The sequence below is a fragment of the Arachis hypogaea genome, chromosome 5 (assembly GCF_003086295.3).
Source record: "Arachis hypogaea cultivar Tifrunner chromosome 5, arahy.Tifrunner.gnm2.J5K5, whole genome shotgun sequence".
NCBI lineage: Eukaryota > Viridiplantae > Streptophyta > Magnoliopsida > Fabales > Fabaceae > Arachis > Arachis hypogaea.
This window is the reverse complement of record NC_092040.1, coordinates 42575559-42591669: the sequence shown is the minus strand read 5'-3', so window position 1 is coordinate 42591669 and position 16111 is coordinate 42575559.

Below are 16111 nucleotides of genomic sequence, written 5' to 3'. Positions count from 1 at the left end.
GACCTCGGAGGTTCAGGTCGAGGGAGCTTCTCAGGGCTTTCCTACTCGGATGGGTGATGAGCCTACTATTTCTCAACCTGGAACACTTTGAATCTCCACCATGCAGCCTAAAAATCTCCTAACCTCTACTGTGTAACCCGAGGATGTTTTTAACCTGACTTTCAGTGAACAAATTCCTTCCCTCTAGTTTTAGTTTGAAAGTATTTGGATGGCTCATCCTGTGGGTCTTTCGTGAACAATTTTGTTTTGTATTAGTTGAAGTTGGAACAATCTTTTTATTTTGCTACTAAAACAAACTCTTCCCACTCTTTTAATATATGGTAGTTTGTCATATCAATGGTTGTTGGTGTACGAAATTGTGATCATCAATGGCGCCATCAACATGGTACGCACAATTGTAATCTCAACTCTTTATCACAACTTCGCACAACTAACCAGCAAGTGCACTGGGTCGTCCAAGTAATAAACCTTACGCGAGTAAGGGTCGATCCCACGGAGATTGTTGGTATGAAGCAAGCTATGGTCACCTTGTAAATCCTAGTCAGGCAGATTCAAATGGTTATGGATGATATATGAATAAAGCATAAAGATAGAGATACTTATGTAATTCATTGGTGAGAATTTCAGATAAGCGAATGGAGATGCTTTGTCCCTTCCGTCTCTCTGCTTTCCTACTGTCTTCATCCAATCCTTCTTACTCCTTTCCATGGCAAGCTGTATGTAGGGTTTCACCGTTGTTAGTGGCTACCTCCCATCCTCTCAGTGAAAATGTTCTACGCACCCTGTCACGGCACGGCTAATCATCTGTCGGTTCTCAATCAGGTTGGAATAGAATCCAGTGATTCTTTTGCGTCTGTCACTAACGCCCAGCCTTCAGGAGTTTGAAGCTCGTCACAGTTATTCAATCATTGAATCCTACTCAGAATACCATAGACAAGGTTTAGACCTTCCGGATTCTCTTGAATGCCGCCATTAATTCTAGCTTATACCACGAAGATTCCGATCAAGGGATCCAAGAGATAAACATTCAAGCCTTGTTTGCTTGTAGAACAGAAGTGGTTGTCAGGCACTCGTTCATAAGTGAGAATGATGATGAGTGTCACATAATCATCACATTCATCATGTTCTTGGGTGCAAATGAATATCTTAGAACAAGAATAAGCTGAATTGAATAGAAGGACAATAGTAATTGCATTAATACTCGAGGTACAACAGAGCTCCACACCTTAATCTATGGTGTGTAGAAACTCCACCGTTGAAAATACATAAGAACAAGGTCTAGGCATGGCCGTGAGGCCAGCCCCCATGATCTAAGATAGCATAAGAATAAAGATAGCTACTGAGATAAGAATACAATAGTAAAAGGTCCTATTTGTAGAGAACTAGTAGCCTAGGGTTTACAAGGATGAGTAAATGACATAAAAATCCACTTCCGGGCCCACTTGGTGTGTGCTTGGGCTGAGCATTGAAGCATTTTCGTGTAGAGACTTCTCTTGGAGTTAAACGCCAGTTTTTGTGCCAGTTTGGGCGTTTAACTCCCATTCTTGTGCCAGTTCCGGCGTTTAACGCCGGGCAGTTTTGAGCTGATTTGGAACGCCAATTTGGGCCATCAAATCTTGGGCAAAGTATGACTTATTATATATTGCTGGAAAGCCCAGGATGTCTACTTTCCAACGCAGTTGAGAGCGCGCCAATTGGGTTTCTGTAGCTCCAGAAAATCCATTTCGAGTGCAGAGAGGTCAAAATCCAACAGCATCTGCGGTCCTTTTCAGCCTCTGAATCAGATTTTTGCTCAGGTCCCTCAATTTCAGCCAGAAAATACCTGAAATCACAGAAAAATACACAAACTCATAGTAAAGTCCAGAAAAGTGAATTTTAACTAAAAACTAATAAAAATATACTAAAAACTAACTAAAACATACTAAAAACATACTAAAAACAATGCCAAAAAGCGTATAAATTATCCGCTCTTCACAACACCAAACTTAAATTGTTGCTTGTCCCCAAGCAACTGAAAATCAAATAAGATAAAAAGAAGAGAATATGCAATGAACTCCAAAAACATCTATGAAGATCAGTATTAATTAGATGAGCGGGGCTTTAGCTTTTTGCCTCTGAATAGTTTTGGCATCTCACTCTATCCTTTGAAATTCAGAATGATTGGCTTCTATAGGAACTCAGAATCCAGATAGTGTTATTGCTTCTCCTAATTAAGTATGATGATTCTTGAACACAGCTACTTTATGAGTCTTGGCCGTGGCCCAAAGCACTCTGTCTTCTAGTATTACCACCGGATACATACATGCCACAGACACATAACTGGGTGAACCTTTTCAGACTGTGACTCAGCTTTGCTAGAGTCCCCAATTAGAGGTGTTCAGGGTTCTTAAGCATACTCTTTTTGCTTTGGATCACAACTCTATTTTTTTCTTTTCTCTCTCTCTCTCTTTTTTCGTTTTTCTCTCTCCTTTTTTTTTGTATTCACTGCTTTTTCTTGATTCAAGAATCATTTTTATGATTTTTCAGATCCTCAGTAACATGTCTCCTTTTTCATCATTCTTTCAAGAGCCAACATTCATGAATCAACAAATTCAAAAGATTTATGCACTGTTCAAGCATACATTCAGAAACCAAAATATTGCCACCACATCAAAATAATTAATCTGTTATAAAATTTAAAATTCATGCAGTTCTTCTCTTTTTCAATTGAGAACATTTTTCATTCAAGAAAGGTGATAGATTCATAGGACATTCATAACTTTAAGGCATAGACACTAAGACACTAATGATCATAAGACACAAACATGAATAGACATAAGCATGATTTTTCGAAAAACAGAAAAATAAAGAACAAGGAGATTAAAGAACGGGTCCACCTTAGTGATGGCGGCTTGTTCTTCCTCTTGAAGATCTTATGGAGTGCTTGAGCTCCTCAATGTCTCTTTCTTGCCTTTGTTGCTCCTCTCTCATGATTCTTTGATCTTCTCTAATTTCATGGAGGAGGATGGAATGTTCTTGGTGCTCCACCCTTAGTTGTCCCATGTTGGAACTCAATTCTCCTAGGGAGGTATTGATTTACTCCCAATATTTTTGTGGAGGAAAGTGCATCCCTTGAGGCATCTCAGGGATTTCATGATGAGATGGGTCTCTTGTTTGCTTCATGCTTTTCTTAGTGATGGGCTTGTCCTCATCAATGAGGGTGTCTCCCTCTATGTCAACTCCAACTGAATAACAGAGGTGACAAATGAGATGAGGAAAGGCTAACCTTGCCAAGGTAGAGGACTTGTCCGCCACCTTATAAAGTTCTTGGGATATAACCTCATGAACTTCTACTTCCTCTCCATTTATGATGCTATGAATCATGATAGCCCAGTCTATAGTAACTTCAGACCGGTTGCTAGTCGGAATGATTGAGTGTTGGATAAACTCCAACCATCCTCTAGCCACGGGCTTGAGGTCATGCCTTCTCAGTTGAACCGGCTTCCCTTTTGAATCTCTTCCATTGAGCGCCCTCTTCACAGATGTCTATGAGGACTTGGTCCAACCTTTGATCAAAGTTGACCCTTCTAGTATAAGGGTGTTCATCTCCTTGCATCATGGGCAAGTTGAATGCCAACCTTACATTTTCCGGACTAAAATCTAAGTATTTCCCCCGAACCATTGTAAGCCAATTCTTTGGGTCTGGGTTCACACTTTGATCATGGTTCTTGGTGATCCATGCATTGGCATAGAACTCTTGAACCATTAAGATTCCGACTTGTTGAATGGGGTTGGTAAGAACTTCCCAACCTCTTCTTCGGATCTCATGTCGGATCTCCGGATATTCACTCTTTTTGAGTTTGAAAGGGACCTCGGGGATCACCTTCTTCATGGCCACAACTTCATAGAAGTGGTCTTGATGCACCCTTGAGATGAATCTCTCCATCTCCCATGACTCGGAGGTGGAAGCTTTTGCCTTCCCTTTCCTCTTTCTAGAGGTTTCTCCGGCCTTGGATGCCATAAATGGTTATGGAAAAACAAAAAGCAATGCTTTTACCACACCAAACTTAAAAGGTATGCTCGTCCTCGAGCAAAAGAAGAAAGAAGATAGTAGAAGAAGAAGAAATGAAGGAGATGGATGAGGTTTTGTGGTTCGGCTAAGGGGAAGAAGTATTGTTTAGGTTGTGTGAAAATGAAGGAGTGAAGATGGGTTTATATAGGAGTGGAGAGGGGGTGTATGGTTCGGTCATGTATGGGTGAGTTTGGGAGGGAAAGTGGTTTGGATTTGAATGGTGAGGTAGGTGGGGTTTTATGAAGGATGGATGTGAGTGGTGAAGAGAATAGTGAGATTTGATAGGTGAGGGGTTTTTGGGGAAGAGGTATTGAGGTGATTGGTGAATGGGTGAAGAAGAGAAAGAGTGGTGGGGTAGGTGGGGATCCTATGGGGTCCACAGATCCTGAGGTGTCAAGGAAAATTCATCCTTGCACCAAGTGGCGAGCAAAAATGCTCTTTATGCCAATTCTGGCATTAAACGCCGGGCTGGTGCCCATTTCTGGCGTTTAACGCCAACTTCTTGCCCTTTCCTGGCGTTTAACGCCAGTCTGGTGCCCATTTCTGGCGTTAAATGCCTAGAATGGTGCCAGACTGGGCGTTAAACGCCCATTTGCTGCCCTTACTGGCGTTTAAACGCCAGCAAGGTCTTCCTACAGGGTGTGCTATTTTTCTTTCTATTTTTCATTCTGTTTTTGCTTTTTCAATTGATTTTGTGACTTCCCATGATCATCAACCTACAGAAAACATAAAATAACAAAGGAAAAATAGATAAATATAACATTGGGTTGCCTCCCAACAAGCGCTTCTTTAATGTCAGTAGCTTGACAGTGGGCTCTCATGGAGCCTCACATATGCTCAGAGCAATGTTGGAACCTCCCAACACCAAACATAGAGTTTGAATGTGGGGGTTCAACACCAAACTTAGAAGTTGGTTGTGGCCTCCTAACACCAAACTTAGAGTTTGACTGTGGGGGCTTTGTTTGGCTCTGTTTTGAGAGAAGCTCTTCATGCTTCCTCTCCATGGTTACAGAGGGATATCCTTGAGCCTTAAACACAAGGGATTCTTCATTCACTTGAATGATCAATTCTCCTCTGTCAACATCAATTACAGCCTTTGCTGTGGCTAGGAAGGGTCAGCCAAGGATGATGGATTCATCCATGCACTTCCCAGTCTCTAGGACTATGAAATCAGCAGGGATGTAATGGTCTTCAACTTTTACCAGAACATCCTCTACAAGTCCATAAGCTTGCTTTCTTGAATTGTCTGCTGATAAACCCCATTTTGAGGGTTTATCTTGTATTGATTTCAGGGGTTTTATCAATGATTCCACACACTCTTCATATGAAAATACAAGCTTTTGTGCTCCCTTCCTAATTTTTTCCTCATGAATGAAAACATGCTTATTTTGCACTAAATTAGATACATTTCTAATATTCTCTTGGTGCCATTCGATGCCGTGACCTGTGTGTTAAGTGGTTTCAGAATATAGGGCAAGGATGAACCGGAAAAGAGAAGGAGAATGAGTGCAAAGGAAGGAAGCATGAGAAATTGAGCCTTGGGAACTTTAGCAAGGGCGCGTGCGCGTACTTGGCGCGCCCGCATGGATTGCGCAGCTAGAAGCCAAGCTACGAGCCAGCACGTGTAGCGGCTAAGCCATGATCCCATGGGCGCGCACGCGTACGTTACGCTTCCGCTCGTATTGCAAGATGCCCCAGTGGCGCTCACGCGCAGATGCTCGAATATGATTTTTTTAAAGAGTCACGTGACCTGGGCGTGGAGACAGTTGGAGATCCCATCTTGGGGAAGTGCCTTGGCGGGAAGAGCTTAAGAAGACCAGGGGTTGAAGGGTTAAGGGACTTTTGGCTCATTTGAGATTGTTCTAGATTTTTTGCTATTGGTAGTTACACTCTTGGAGAGAGAGAGAGGGAGATTCCAAGCTCTCATTAGGGTTCATCTTCTTCACTAATGGATTCTCAATCACTCTTTGGTGAGATCCATTGCAATTCTCAATTTACTTTGTTCATGTTATAGATCTTCTTCTCCAATCTCAATTAGTGCTTGTAATTGCTCAATTCTCATAGATCCTAGATTCAACTTTGTAGTTTTGGATTTTATCAATTTCTTGAGAAGTTCATTTCCATTGTTGTTCTTTGTTAATTGTTGTTAGTTTCTTGTGTTGAAGCACTTTCAATTCTACTTTCTTCTCATTTTCACTATGCCTTTCATCCTTGCTCATCAATTGTTTGATAAAATGCCAACACTAGTTATGGAGTAAAAGTTTCTTACTTGGCATAGGGTTTGGGCCATTAGAAAGAGTTGAATAGTTTATGTCAATTGTTGATTTGGAATTAGAAATTGCCAATTGACTTGGAGTGCACTAAAGCTAGATTTCCCTAAGGTAAAACTAGGACTTGTGACTCAAGTTAGTTACTCTCATTTGACTTTCCTCTATACCTAGGGGTTAACTAAATGAAGCAAGGCCTAATTGTTGTCATCATTGAAGGAACTATAAGGATAAAATTTCTAATGCCAACCCTAGGCCAAGCCTTCTATAGATTGATTGTTTGTCATCTATTTTGCTAAACCTTCAAAGAATCATAATAAGGCTTCCTAATCAATAAGATGCATTCTCTAGCAATTCCAAGGGAGGACGACTCGGGAGACTAGTACTCTCGGTTATAGATTGTAGGATTGTTTGATGCGAAGTTTGAGTGTCGATTAGACTATACTCATGATTATATCCATTATTGAATTCTATATCGGCATGATAAATTTCGGTTATCAAAATGACGCCGTTGCCGGGGAATTTGCTTAGTGTGCCATGTTATTGTTTAGAGTAAATGTGTGTATATGTACATAGTTGCATTTCATTGTAATTCTTTGTTCAAGTGACTAACCCCTCATCGTTACCATGAGTTTTACTTTTCCTTCATTGCATGACGCGTTCACAACCAAATCCGAGCTTAGTCCCATTTGATCCGGAAATAGAACGAACTTTGCTTCATATTAGACAAGCTCGGAAGCGGTTAAGGTTTGGAAAAGGTGAAAAGGTTTTCACCACCTCAACCACCTTACTACAAGTGAACATTGAACCGTCACTCAAAGAAGGCGATAATCATTCTCCCATCAATATCACTAACAACTCTTCTTTTGTTTTAGGTACTAACGCCATGGATGCTCCGAGGAGAATTACTATCAAGGAAGCGGGTGCACCGGATTATGTCCTTCAACCCCTTCATGTAACTCACCCCAACTTGAATGCAAACTTTGAACTCAAGACAGCTTTGATCAACTTCCTACCTAAATTCCATGGGCTTCCCGCACAAGACCCTATTCGACATCTCAAAGACTTTCATCGTATATGCTCAGCAACTAGACGTGAAGGATCCGATGAAGTTGCTATATGGTTAGTTGCTTTCCCTTTCTCTCTTGAGGACAAGGCTAAAGAATGGTTCTACACTCTATCTAGTGAAGTCACCTCCGATTGGGACTTGCTTAGAAGAGGATTCTTGGATAAATTCTTGCCCCCGGAGAAGATGGATAGGCTAAGGAAGGAAATGTCTTGTATTGTACAAGGTGAAACGGAACCATTATACGAGTATTGAGAACGGTTTCGTAAGCTACTAGATGCATGTCCTAATCACATGCTTGACACTCAAGTGTTGCTCGGATACATATGTCAAGGGATGCGAGAACAAGATAGAACTCTTTTGGACACCTCTAGCAATGGTTCTTTGTCTAAATATAAAACAGCGGAGGAGGCATGGCAACTTATCATTGACCTAGCTGAATCCAATCAACATATGAGACGAAGAGTCAACCGCCCAAAAACCGTGAATGAGGTATCAACTAGTAGCAAAATCACCGCTCTAACCAAATTCTTGAGTGAAATGACATCCATCTTGAGGCAACTCCAATTGGGCCAACAACAACCACAACAACCTCAACCATATCAACAACACTCTCCACCCCCTCAACAATACAATCAACAATTAGTCCCTCAGAAAGTGTGTGGCATTTGTTCTTGCTATTCTCACTACACAGATGAGTGCCCAAGCCTTCAAGAGGACAACACTTTAGCGGCTACCCATAATTTTTATGACCGCCCAAATCAAGGGTATTACCAAGGCGGTAATCCTAACCAAGGGCACCCTTATCAAGGAGGAAGTTACAATCAAGGGAGTGGAAATCACAATCAAAATTGGAGAGACAATCATCAACAAGGAAATAGGGACACCAACAACAATGGAGGAGGTTAAAGATGGAACAACAACTCACAAAATCGGCCACCCTACAACCAACAAAACCCACCTTACAACCAACAAAATCAACAAAGGAACTACCAAACATACCAACCACCACATCAAAGACCACCACCCAACCAATCACAAGCTCCTCAACTCACATATCCATCCGCCCCTTCTAACCAAGATGATACACTCCGGACCATCATCCAAGGCCAAAAGGAACTACAAAACACACTTGCTTCCGGTCTCACCGGCCTCACCTCTACACTACAAGCTCTTCTTGCACGCATGGATACACCATCAAATCCCACTCCTTAACCCCCAATCCAAAGCGTCATTCCATCTCAACCTCAACCCAATCCTAAGGGAGGCATCAATGCCATCACCCTAAGATCCGGAACACAATTAAAAGAGAAGGGAGCAAAGGATTCAAATCTCATCACAATCGCTCAAGAGGAGGAGATAATAGATATAGAAGAGGTAGTGGAAGAGGAGACACCACAAGTCATAGTTGAGGATGAAACTCAACCAACAAAAGAGACCCCCAAGACTAAGAGAACCTTGGAAGAAGAAATTGCTCAACCACTCCCATTTCCAACACTTGCAAAGAAAGCTAGGAAGCGCGTAGAACTCGACCCCAAAATGGTAGAAATGTTCAAGAAAGTTGAGGTAACCATCCCCCTCTTTGATGTTATCCATCAAGTTCCTAGATATGCAAAATTCCTTAAAGATCTATGCATGAACAAGGATAGAATTCTTGAATTGGAAACCATCCCATTGGGGAGTTCTATTTCTGCTTTAATGGGAGCATTGCCCGAGAAGTGTGATGATCCGGGCCCTTGTATGGTCACTTGCACCGTCAATGGAGTTCAATTCATAGATTGTATGTGTGACCTCAGAGCATGTGTTAGCATCATGCCTCTCTCCGTCTACCGGGTATTGAAGTTACCACCACTAAAAAGGTCAACGGCAAGATTTGTCCTAGCGGATAAAAGCATAATAATCGTGACGGGTGTTGCGGAAGATGTATTGGTGAATATCAAAGGGTTGGTGTTTCCGATTGACTTCTATGTCCTTGAAATGCCATCAAGCGAAACCGAGAGAGCATCATCCATCCTACTTGGAAGACCATTTTTTAGAACTTCTAGATTTAAGCTAGATGCCTACTCGGGAACCTACTCATTTGAGATAGATGGGAGAGTCGTAAGTTTTAGCCTAGAAGAAGCAATGAAGCATCCACCGGAGAATCACTCTCTATTCCGGTGTGACCCAATTGACAACATTGTTGCCGAAGTGCACCTTGCAAAGTTAGATGAGAAGTACATGATTGAAGAAACAAATGAAGATCCAAGCAAATTAAACACCACACACCATACAAACCATCCGGAAACTCAAACCTCAAATAATGACAAAAAGATGGAATTGAAGCCACTACCACCCCACCTAAAGTACTTATATCTTGATGAAGCCCAAAAGTTCCCCGTGATAATCGCAAAAGAGCTAACTCCTCAACAAGAAGAAAAGTTGCTAGATGTCTTGAGGAAAAATAAAAGGGCAATCGGGTGGAGTTTGGCGGATCTAGTGGGAATAAGCCCCCAAGTATGCGAGCACTGCATATTTCTTGAAGAAGGAGCAAGACCAGTCCGACAACCTCAAAGGAGACTTAATCCAACCATTCTTTATGTTGTGAAAAAAGAGGTCACTCGGCTACTTGAAGCGGACATCATCTATCCCATCTCGGATAGCGAGTGGGTAAGCCCGGTCCAAGTGGTGCCAAAGAAATCCGGGGTGACCACAATCAAAAATGAAAGCAGTGAACTTATAGCAACAAGGGTGCAAAATTCTTGGAGGGTATGCATAGACTACCAAAGATTGAATGCGGCCACAAGAAAAGATCACTTTCCACTACCATTTATTGATCAAATGCTTGATCGACTAGCCGGTAAATCTTATTATTGCTTTCTTGATGGTTACTCCGGATACTTCCAAATACACATTGCTCTAGAGGACCAAGAAAAAACCACATTTACTTGCCCCTTTGGAACGTATGCTTACAAGCGTATGCCATTTGGCCTATGCAACGCACCGGCAACGTTTCAAAGATGCATGATGAGCTTATTTGCGGACTTTCTAGAGCAATGTATGGAAGTTTTCATGGACGACTTTAGTGTGTACGGTGATTCATTTGATCATTGCTTGGGCAACCTTGAAAAAGTCTTAGAGAGATGCACCAAAACAAACCTTGTCTTAAATTTTGAAAAATGTCATTTCATGGTCAAACAAGGCATTGTTTTGGGACACATTGTTTCAAAAGAAGGCATCTCCGTAGATCCGGCAAAAATAAATGTCATATCCAGTTTACCTTACCCCTCCTCCGAGAGGGAAGTCCGCTCTTTTCTTGGACATGCAGGATTCTACCGGAGATTCATCAAAGACTTTAGCAAGGTGGCCTTACCTCTTTCTCGACTACTACAAAAGGACACTGAATTTGAGCTGAGCAAGGAATGTATGGAAGCATATGACAAACTTAAAGTGGCATTGACACAAGCCCCTATTGTGCGAGGACCGAATTGGACTCAACCATTTGAAATCATGTGCGATGCCTCGAATTATGCGATAGGAGCCGCGTTAGCACAACGCGAGGGTAAGACTCCCTATGTCATAGCTTATGCTTCCAAAACACTAGATAGAGCCCAATCCAACTACACTACTACCGAAAAGGAACTTTTAGCTATCGTTTTTGCTTTGGACAAGTTCAGAGCCTATCTTCTTGGTTCCAAGGTAGTAGTGTACTCGGATCACGCGGCATTAAAGTATTTGTTGGCCAAAAAGGAATCAAAACCGAGATTAATTCGATGGGTGCTTTTGTTACAAGAATTTGACTTGGAGATCAAGGATAGGAGTGGTTCTCAAAACTTAGTGGCGGACCATCTAAGTCGCCTCGAACACACAAAAGGCGACACCACTCCTATCAATGACTCCTTTCCTCTAGATGGGTTGCACGCAATCTCGAAAGTAGTTCCTTGGTATGCTCCAATAGCAAACTACTTGGTTTCACGCACCTTCACTCCCAATCTCAACAAACATCAAAAGGATAAGCTGAAAAGCGAATCCAAATACTATGTTTGGGATGATCCCTATTTGTGGAGGTGTGGAGCGGACCAAATAGTGTGACGGTGCATACCTCAATCCGAATTCCAAGCTATCTTGGACGCTTGCCATTCTTCCGAAGGCGGTGGCCACTACGGCTCCCAAAGAACTGCAAGAAAGGTCCTTGATTATGGATTTTGGTGGCCAACCCTTCTCAAAGATTCTTCCCTCTATTGCAAATCTTGTCCCCAATGCATTCGGTTTGGAAATATTTCTAAGAAGGATGAAATCCCCCAATAAAATATGCTTTTTTGTGAAATTTTTGATGTGTGGGGAATCGACTTCATGGGACCATTTCCAAATTCCAATGGCTTTCTCTACATTTTGTTAGCCATCGATTATGTATCAAAATGGGTGGAGGCAATCCCCACCCGGACGAATGATGCTCATGTTGTTTATTCTTTTGTGAGGAACAATATCATTTGTCGTTTTGGCTCCCCAAAAGCAATCATAAGTGATCAAGGATTCCACTTTTGCAACAAAAAAATGGACGGCCTCATGAGGAAGTATGGCATCACACACAAAGTTGCTACGGCCTATCACCCTCAGACAAACGGCCAAGCTGAGGTTTCTAACCGGGAAATTAAACATGTGTTGGAAAGGATTGTGAAGCCAAATAGGAAGGATTGGAGCGCTAAGCTCTCTGATGCACTTTGGGCATATCGAACGGCTTACAAAACACCCATTGGCATGAGCCCTTTTAGACTTGTATATGGCAAAGCATGCCATTTACCAGTAGAAATCAAACACAAAGCTTATTGGGCCATAAAGGAATGCAATCTAAGTTTGGGTGGAGCCGGAGTAGAGAGAAAGCTTCAATTGGCAGAATTAGAATGCTTGAGATTAGAAGCCTATGACAATTCTAGACTCTACAAGGAAAAGATGAAAGCCATTCATGATAAGAACATAAGGAGAAGGGAATTTAGACCCGGTAAACTAGTCCTCCTTTACAACTCAAGGTTGAGATTACTACCCGGAAAGCTTAGATCAAGATGGGATGGACCTTACCAAGTAGAGAGAGTAGAACCTTACGGGGTCTACCACTTGCGCCACCCATCAAGTCCGGACATTTTCAAGGTAAATGGACACCGCCTCAAATTGTACCATGGTGAGCAAAGAAAGAACTCCAAGGAATTTGAAGTGTTCCTCTTGAAGGATGCATCTCTTGAACAAGAACTTTGAGCTAGTGGAAGTCCAACTTAAGGACGGTAAACAAAAGTGCTAGGTGGGAGACACCCCACCATGGTAAGATCTACCATTTGTACATAGCTATTGAATTCTTCTTTGATTGATACTTGCTTAATACTTGACTTCATGTTTGGTAGCTAGGTATTTGATGACGTTGTAGCTAGGTTTGATTTCAAATTTTGTTTCATTTGTTGAGTTCATTTGGTACTCTATCATGTTAAATCATCCTTCTATAGTGCTTAAGTGACTGGTTGGAGGGTTGGAATGCTTGAAGTGGTGCAAGAACATGAAAACTTTGAAAAAGCACCCTTCCGCGCGTGCGCGCACCTGGCGCGTACGCGCCCATGAAGCATTCTCCACCATCCACGCGGGCGCGTCACGTGCGCGGACGCGTGGATTGCAAAAAAGTACCCCTCCATACATTTTCCAGAAAGTTGCGCCCACACTACGCCAGCACCATGCCTGAGGCACAGACCACTTACGCGTACGCGCACATGGCGCGTACACACTCTTTCACAAGTCTGCAGATCGACGCGCTAGCACACCTTGCGCGCGCATGCCGATCGCCCCTGTGCACTCCTGGTATATTTTTCCAGAGAGTTGGGCCACTCTCGCGCCTGCACTGAGCCCCCAGCCCACCACCTCTGCCGCATGCGCGCACTAAGCGCCAACGCGTCAATAAGCTCGCAACGCAAGGGACGCACCCGCACCCATGCCACGCACGCATCCCTCGTCCTGCAGCAACCTCTAGGCCACTCTCCAGAGAGTTGAGCCAATCCCAGGCCCAACTCATGCCTGGGGCATAACCGCATTGCCGCGCACGCGCCAACACCCCTGCAACCAACTTCTGGTACCTCCTCCAGAAAGTTGTGCCGCCTTTGAGCCACCCTTGTGCTACCAGCACAAGCACATGGGCGCCCACGCGCAATGTGCACGCGCGTGCCATTACCCCATCCCGCTTCCCTGCGCGAGCGCGCACCGTGCGCGCACGTGTGGTTGACCGACGTAAACATAACAGGGGAGCACACTTACGCCCTTCATTCTTCTCTTCCCTTTTTCTTCTTACCTCCTCTACTACCTACTACCATTTCTCCTTCCAAACACCCACCTCCTACCATCACCTCCGGCGACCACCCACCTCCGGTGGTCCCTACATTGCTCCCTCCATTCTCCATCATTCCACTCTACAACCTCCTCTCTCATACCCCTTTTTTCCATCTCTCTCAAGGTATTGTACAATGCTTCCCTCTTGCTCTACTTCTCTCTTTTGATTCTTAGTCAATTAATTTCAGTCTCTTTTAGGTAGTCTTTTTCTTTTTTTCCCCTCTTTTGAGCCCCTCACTTTTTGGGGTGTTTTTGCTCCTTTTTCAATTAACTCTTCATAGGCACTTGGGTCATAACTTCTCTTGCATTGATAGATGAGATGTGTTTCATGATTTTCATACAACCACTGTGCATTATAGTGATTAATATTGGTTTGTGGAATGTTACATTGCTTCCCCCTCATCTATTTGCATACTACAAAAAGGATGCATGCCAAGTGTTTGAGGAAAAGCATACATGATTTTTTGAACTCATTGTGACTCATTGCTTCTTAACTAGTCACTTTTGGGTGCACCCTCACATTCTACAATCCACCCACTCACCTTTTCATAAATTGCTTTCCACTTTTGGTATTTGATGGTGTATGCTTCTCATGCCTTTTCCTTGCATGCTTACACTACCCCTATACCACATGCCAATGATTTGCCTTGCTTATCACATGTTATCTTAGTTACATGTTACAGCTGTCATGTAATAAGGATACCCATATTCTTATGGCACAATTTCTCATTTGCATAATCACATTCAATTACGCTTCTTTGGGTTTAATGTTATCTCCTTTCTTTACTATCACAGGATGATCATCAAAAAGAACAAAGGGAAAGCCCCGAAGAAGCCAACCGTCAACAGAGCGCGCCAAGAACCAACAGTCAAGCCCCTCCTCAAGAAGGCTACAGGCCCCGTTGATGCCTTAGAGAAGGACAACCCTCCAAAGGACTCGAACAAGTTCCCTAACCGCTACTGCGAACTTATCTACTAAAGGATGATTGAGCGGAATTATCACCCGGAGCCCCGTCTAGTCCTACCGGCCCACCTCACTCCGATAGTGATGCCACACATTGACCGGAGGCAATAGGGGTTCCTCCTGAGGCAACCAATGGAGGTCAATTTATCATGGGTGGTGGAGTTCTACTCCAACTACCACTCACCCCTTCTCACATCAGTCTTTGTGCGCCGAAAGCAAGTGCCAGTCACAGTGGAAGCCATCCAAGGAGTACTTAAGATTGGGCCATTAGCGGATGGATATGACGCCTATCAAGAAGTCTTATCAACATGCGACGAACGTGAGTTCGATTGGAGCGCGATCCTTCGCGTAATAGCTTTAACCGAAGCATTTTGGATTCGGGGAACCATAAAGCAAAGACCAAAGGGTTTAGATGCACGTTTCCTCACTCAAGGAGCCGTGGCATGGGCCCAAATCCTAGCTCACTACGTGCTTTCGACCACACATGGGTCATCCATTACCGCCGAGCTTGCCTTATTGGTATGGTGCATCCTAACCGAGAAACCGGTCGACATTTCGCATGCCATTCGCCAATCCATGGGGCGTATTCATGTTAAGGGAAACTTACCCTTCCCCTCTATGGTGACTGAATTAGTAGCGGCAGCCGGTGTCCACCGAGAGGCTAAGGATCGGAGGACCTCGATCCCGGTCGAGGGAGATGTTATTCCGACCAAGAGGTGCCTCAAGCCTCCGGAAGTCACCAAGGACCTTGGACTGACCAACTCAACTCGCAACACCACTATCTCATCCGCACCACAAAAATCCGCCACCCAACGCCTTGAAGACCTTCACAAGAAGTTGGACCGCTATGAGAGGCGTAACCAGCGCCGATATGCTCACGTGAAGAAGCTTCTAAGCATTGTCACCCCACCTATGGAGGAACCTGATATCTCCACATCCACCGCAACTTCAAGCGGAAATTGCGATGACAACGGAGATGAAGGACACTCGGAACTCGGCCACCCATTGCACATCACCTATAGCACGGAGGACCGTGCCAAGTTTTAAGTGTGGGGAGGTCGGCCGACCGATCTCCATAGGTAAACACTCAAATAAAATTTTTTCTTTTGAACTCCTTTGTAGTTATGATAGGTTGCATGATTAGGTTTTCTTTGACACCAATTGCATGATAAGTTTACTTGGTTGGAACAATGAGACTCTTTCTTAGGAAACTAATACTTTAGGGCAACCTTGACATTGCCAATTTTGAATATTTTGATGATAAACTCGCTTGAAGAATTGTATTTTGGAACATGGATTTTGAGTTAAGAACACAAGCTAGTGAGCTTTGAGCCTTGTTTTGTGGCTACATCTTATAGTCACTTATTCTCCTTCTTGTGTGCAATTATTTTCTCTCTATAAGTGTGATCCTTGCTTTGTTTGAG